Below are 7,486 nucleotides of genomic sequence, written 5' to 3'. Positions count from 1 at the left end.
CCCTCAACACCTGATTCAGATCATTAGTGAAGACTTCAAGACCTGAAGAGGTTGCGTCAGGTATACAGGGAGACATAGAAAATGTGCAGTGCTCAGAGTACTTCATGGAGAGCTTAGAAAACCACTAATCACCATTGCTTAACTATTTTTATTAAAGTAGCATTAACATGTAACAAAAATTAACTGATATTGTTTACAATATAGGCATACAACTGAATGCAAGTAGCAGCTATAGTTAACAAGACTTGCTTTGTGCTTTGGTTTCATCTCACGCCAGTTTAACCTAAATTACACATTGTAATATAAATAACATGAAAATACTATGCTGTATGGTGTGCCATACTCTGAATTTATGCTCTGCATTTAATCCATCCAAGTGCACACACACCTCTGCTGGAGCAGGGATCCGAAACCTTGACTTTGGGGTTACAAGTCCCAACTATTCATTAGGCCATGACTACCCCAGAATTACTGTGGATTAGTTAGGCTAAATCTTAAAATTGTTGCTGTAAATGGAGTAAGCAAACATACATCTCATGTGTTCCGAGTAAATTATTTGGTATACACTTAAGTAATTTTCATTAACGTCTTAAAAAAACAATACTGGTGTGCATTTTGAGACAAAACAAAAGCACTGATATTTTTAAAGTTCAGTCAGTGCTATTTTCTTTCAGATGAAACATTTATATGCATGCATTTAGCGGATGCTTTTATTCAAACCAACTTACAATTTTTTTTAGCAGTATGTACAGCTCAGAATTATATTTTAGTCCAGTGCTAGGCTTCAGCCTTGTCTGTGAAATCAGGGGTACAAGTAACAACACAGTTTGGTAATATTTTACGATAAGTTCTCATTTGTTTCTCATTTGTCTCTCTTTTTTTATTTTTTATTGTTTGTGTGTTAGTAACCCTTTACGTCATGGACCAAATGATCCCACAAGGATAGTAATACCAGTAAATGTGGTCCTTGTGGAAATTTTTAGGTCCCCAGTGAGGAAACGGGCTTATGCATCATACAGAATGATGTTTTCTATGATGGCGAGAATAGGTACTTTTGTATGTATGTAAGTGATTTTGCATTGTTCTCCATACTGTAATAAGTGAGTTAAAGTGTTGTAAATGTTAGGTTTTTCTTGTGCATCATCAAAAATTGTTTTTGTGCATTTGTTTTAAAAATTCTTTTTTCAATAAATGTTGAGGGTTTTCCATTTTGTGTTTGTGTTGATTTTAACTAGGTGATTAAGAGATTTTTTAATTAAACATTTTTAATAATTAAATTTCAACTTCATTGACAGAGATATATGACGATGAAATATACTTTAGTTCACATCCAAAATTACATATAAGATATACTTAAGTCCCACTAAAGTATATTTTAGTTAACATTAATTGTTTGGCATTAGTAGTACACTTAAGACCCTAGAAACAATAATGAACATTTAAATGTACATATAAAAATGCACAAAAAAGTCCCACTTAAGTCCTTCTAATATATTATCATATTTCCAAAGAGTTCTAAATTTGACCTGTCTTGTCAATATCAGTCATATTTAAAGACCAAGGAGAGGGAGTGTTTCTGATCAAACCTCCAAATATTTGATATCTCTGAAAAGCTGTGAATGTGCTCTGAACTGGACAAGCTGTGGCAGGTAGAGAAATTCAATAAATGTCAAAATACAAAGGTCTATCCATAACTTATGCTTTACTTTTGCTTTAAAATTTATTTAAGTTTATTTTAAAGGGGTCATATGACATTGTTAAAAAGGATATTATTTGGTGTAATGCAAGGTGTTTACCTGGTTTAAGGTTTAAAAAACATTATTTTCCACATAATATACATTATTCCTCTATTCCCTGCCTTTCTAAAACACGTCCATTTTTACAAAGATAATCATTCTGAAAAAGTGAGGTGTGCTCTGATTGGCCAGCTATCCAGTGCGTTGTGATTGGCTGAATGCCTCAAGCGTGTGATGGAAATGTTACGCCCCTTAACATACTGTGATGCTGTGTGTCCCACCAAGACAAACCCAATAAAACCCATTACAAATGAGGCATTTGTTGCATCCAGTGGGGACATAATTACTGATTATAATTACCACGCACACGGCACGAGTGAGTTTATATGAAAATCGTACGGACGAGATGATATACGACACGATATATACATTATTCCTCTATTCCCTGCCTTTCTAAAACACGTCCATTTTTACAAAGATAATCATTCTGAAAAAGTGAGGTGTGCTCTGATTGGCCAGCTGTCCAGTGCATTGTGATTGGCTGAATGCCTCAAGCGTGTGATGGAAATGTTACGCCCCTTAACATACTGTGATGCTGTGTGTCCCACCAAGACAAACCCAATAAAACCAATTACAAATGAGGCATTTGTTGCATCCAGTGGGGACATAATTACTGATTATAATTACTTCTATTGTATTTTTACACGTTGTGTTGCGCATACGCACTGCATAAACATAAAACCATTTCTGCATTTGCAATTGGAGAAACAACAAACAACAAGCCTTGCGTTTAAATCATAATTGGCAAATTCTATAAATATAAAAAAACTTACGGGCTGTGAGTCAGAAGCGCCCAAATGTCCTTGCAAAGTTGGAAATGCCCAACTTTATATAAACAGCCTTTGGGCCGCAGACAAATTGTAGGCTACTGATTCAGGAAACGCAGCACACATCTGAATATTTGGGTTGAGCTATTCTGGAACAGTGTTGTAAATAAACTTAACCACTAATTTGTAGTTGTGTCTTTTTTTGGAGGGCCAAACAATGTAGTTTAGCTTACACATCGAAGCATACAGTGACTCCAAGACATGGTAGGCGGAATAAAAGTTACTCCTTCGAACAATAGGGGAATGTTTCAGAATCATTACTGGCCGGTAGAAATAAAAGTTTCTCTATTTCTTCACTTTAAAAATAATGATTATTTTCCTGAAATAAAGGGGAGGAAAAATCTATGCTTTGCATTGCAGTAAATAAATGTAAAGTTTCATAAACATTTAAATTAATAAACATTTTAGTGTTCTTCAATGTAGTTGAAATTTTATTACCAAGAGGTTGTAATATAATTCTGTGACAACTGTAAGCACTCAAGTATATTCAATTATATTTTATAATTATATCAGTATCAAGAAATTGAATGTGCCATTAAGAGCAATAAAATGTTTACTCTATGTTGTTAGTCTTTAATGTTTTTCTTCAATGCTTTTTATCACCAACACAATCACAGGTAACACTCCACACAATTAAAGATTCAAGATTTTATTTGTCATGTACAAGTAATAAGACATACAAAAATTAGTGAAATGTAGGTCTGGCATACTCTTTTTAGACTGTGCAAAAAATAAGAGAAAATTAAATACAAACAATGAAGCAGTAAAAATATGTAGATTATTAAATACAAATAATGAAATTTACACAATATATTTAACTACTGCACAGATGATGTCCAGAGATGGAAACAATGTGCAGTGAGGATGAGTTGCATAGTACAGAGTCTATAAAGTGCAGTTTAATGTCCATGTTTATAGTCTGATAACATGAGGAAAGAAACTCCTCCTGAGCCTCTCCGTTTTTGACTGCGGAAGCCTCTGCCTGACTGTAACAGATAACAGTGGATTTCAAGGATGGGTGAGGTCTTTAAGGATCTTAACAGCCCTAGTTTTGCTGACGTTCAGAAAGAGTTTGTTTGGCACCAATATTGTCAGACTCTCTACCTCATCAAAGTAGGCAACCTAATTGTTGTTGGAGATGGGCCTTCATCACCACTATTGACAATAATTGTCTCGCAATAATTAAATCATTTACAAGTCACTCAGAGAAAAATAAAAAAAAATTTGTAGTCTATACTGATGAATGGTACAATGTGTTCTCTTTGTATATTTTAACCACTAATGCGTTTTTTTGGCTTGCATGCATGAGACACAGCAAAATCCTGGATGGAAGGCTTCTAAATAGATCCACGCAGCTCGTCTTGTCTGCCCTTCCCAGCATAACCTGGTAGATACACAAGAAGCACATTAAGTATATCTGTACTTCTGCCATTAAAGTAATAGCTGACGCAAAAATTTAAATGATCTCTTCATTTACATCCCTCATGCCATCCTAGGTGTATATGACTTTATTTCTCATGTTAAACAGATACTAGTTTCAAGAACAATTTCTCAGCTCTGTAGGTCCATGCCATGTAAGTGAATTGTGACTAGAACCTTTAAGCCCCAAGAGATGGCATGAGGCAAAATAAATTATACTTTTTATTTTTTAATGATGTATTCCTTTTGAATGTCACAACTAGACTATAAGCTAGAGTTGATCTACCACCAAAATATGAAAATATATAATGTGTAAATATGAAGCAGCAACTGTTTGTGAAAATGTTTATTGAGCATCAAATCAGAATATTAGAATGATTTCTGAAGGATCATGTGACACTGAAGACTAAATGCTGAAAATTCAGCTTTGCCATTACAAAAGTAAATTACATTTAAATATACAAATAGAAAGGAGTCGTAAAAAAATCATTACTTTATACTTTATTGTCAGACTGTGTCTGAAAGTTTTCTTGCATAACAGTATTTATGTTAACAACAAAATTTAACATACATTCTACATTGACATTCACTCCAGCAGTACAATTATACATTTCATACATCATTTATACATTTATCACAATTTACAATATGACTGTTTCTACTGCATTTCTGAACAAATAATAAATAACAAATGTTGATAATTTAACTTGTAACATGTTACATGCCATAAAGACAGAGTTATTTGACAACCTTTGTCTTGCATCATCTGTTTAATGATGATCGCACTAAGCCCGAAGCCATTGTGAAGGGTGTTTTAGCACGCCACTCTCTTGAAGTCACACATGAAGAACTGAAAGAAATCCAGTATTGTGCAGTATTTGTACAGACAGGAGTAACCACAGAGCACTAAAAATATTCCCAGTCATAATCCAGAACTAAGAAGGGCGGTGTGCAAACAAAATTAATTGAGGTGAAAGACACACCTAATGAGACAGCAGAAACCATTGCAAATTATCTCACTAAAACACTTGTCTGAAAAATGCATTGCATTTACTGGAGACAATTGCAACACAAATTTTGGTGGAATCCGACATGATGAAGGGAGAAACAACGTGTTTGCAAATTTGAAGAGGTTTTCTGCAGAACAAGACTGAGTGGTGTGGGTTGCCCAGCACACATATTGGATAATTGTGTTCATCATTGGGCAGACACAATAGATGTTGACCTTGAGAATATCATGATTATAATCTACCAGTACTTCCACATTTACACTGTGCGCACTGAGAATCTGAAGGAGTACTGTGATTTTGTTGACATTGAAGTACAGGAGGATGCTTTCCCACAGCAAGACAACGTGGCTGTCATTGGGTGCTTCTCAATATCCCTCGTCTTCTCCTCACTCCTCCATCCTATGACCCAGAAACCGATAGAGCATAGCCATCTTGAAGGACATCTCAATTCTCTAATTGCACCACGAGGAGGCGAGGATCGAGGAGGGAGGAGGCTTCATGAGGAGCGATGAGTGTGGATACACAGGTGTATCCTATGCGACTTAACGTGACGGACATATAAATTCTCCTCCCCCTTCACATCTGTTGTAATAATTTTTATTTATAATTTACCTTTTCACTTCAAATAAACCATGCATGTCATATATTTAAAACAGGGCATCTTGCTTTATTAATATTTATTATGAATAATTAACAAACTTTAACAACATAAGGGCAGATCCCTTTAATCACAGCTGATGACACTTTGAAGTAACGCTGAAGGGAGCGAGGATAAATAATTTCACTTGATTCAAGTCCTCCATCCACGCGTCTTTTCCTTGTGTCCTTCCCTCGCATCCTGAGGAGGTGGAGCTAAGACACAAGGAAAGGAAGCAGGTAAGGAAACAAGGATGCACAAATAAGAATTGAGAAGCACCCATTGTTACAAGGCTTTGAGAGCATGCTACAGATGTTTCCAGCTTTAAAGGCATTCTTTCCGTCACATCAAAAGCCACCCATAGTGATCAAGACGTTTTTTGAAAATGAATTCAGTGAGATCTACGTGTGGCACATGCACTCACTCGTGTCTGTGTTCCACACCCTTTTCCATTCAACAAATGGAAAAAGAGAACAACTTCATCATGGAGGTGAAAAAAATATTGAACAGCATCCACAACATTCTTCTTGAATGTAAGCGCAACAGGGGGTGCCAATTGATGATGTCAAGTGTTTTGACCTGGTAGCCAATCTGAAGAAATTCATAGAAAGATGCAACAGTGATGAGGTTGGCCTGCAGGTGCACCAGAAGTGGACCAAATACTTAGAAAAGGCCAAACGCAGCTTGCTTCTCAGAACTACTGAAGATTGCACAGTTTGTCTTTGCACTTCCCTCTCACAATGCAGATGTTGAGAGGGTTTTCTCACTGATGCAGAGCCAGTGGAAAGGAGAGGAACCAGCTCTCTGTTGAGCCATTGAAAGGAATTCTGTTTGTGCTATACAACTTCAAGACACTTCTTGCAAAGACTTTCATGCTTTTTTGTTAAGCAACAAAAAACTGCTGGGAAAGATCAGCTCTACAGCAAAATAAAGATGGGCAAACAGGGAGGATGAGGAAGAAAAACAGGATGAAGAGGAAATTGAAGATGAAGAAGAAAACTAAAGATATGTGTATATCATTTTTATTTTAGTTTTTGTAAGTTTGTGAGAGCTATTTTTGGTATTTTTTGTTATTTATTATTTATTTCTTTTTCTAATCCAGAAGAGACATTTTTATATAATTATTTAATACGTTTTTTTTTTTAACTTAATAATAATAAATAATAAAACATGTTGAACCTCTGAGAAGCCAATCTGAAATTGTGTCTTTGGTTATAGATATTTTGTAATATAACAATTTTCTTTCCATACAGAGGATGCATACTATAAATGTATTGAAATTATAAGGCATCTTCAAGTATCATTTGAGTATCTCATTGCTGGGCACAGTGTCCTGGTTTTTGGTAATCAAAATATGGTCACCCTAGTTATGAGTATTAAATTGAAAATGAATATGGTAATTAAACCAAATGTTTCAATTGCATTACATTATTTGGATTAACACATTGGATTACACGTAAAAATAGTTAACATTTTAAAAATATAAGAGCAGGTTTTGTAACAATGACCAGCTTTGTTACAGTCAAGCACAATCAGTTAGGAGTTTTAACTAAGTCTCATTCTTACTGTGTATTAAAATTTTGAATTTATCGTTTAAATTAAAGTGCAGTTATAATGCACACATATTTTACGTAACATTAGTCAAAATACCAATGTCATACCTATGTATTACAGAAATATTTAGCACAAAAGGGTAAGACACAATAAAGATGTAATTTTTCTGTGCTGCTAATGCTGCCTTCGCGTGCTCTCGGACTAATCGTAAATATGAGTTTTGAATGTAAAAACTGCACAGGA

This window comes from Carassius auratus, unplaced genomic scaffold (assembly GCF_003368295.1).
Source record: "Carassius auratus strain Wakin unplaced genomic scaffold, ASM336829v1 scaf_tig00214790, whole genome shotgun sequence".
In the NCBI taxonomy this organism is placed as follows: Eukaryota; Metazoa; Chordata; class Actinopteri; order Cypriniformes; family Cyprinidae; genus Carassius; species Carassius auratus.
Note: the sequence above shows the minus strand (reverse complement) of the source record.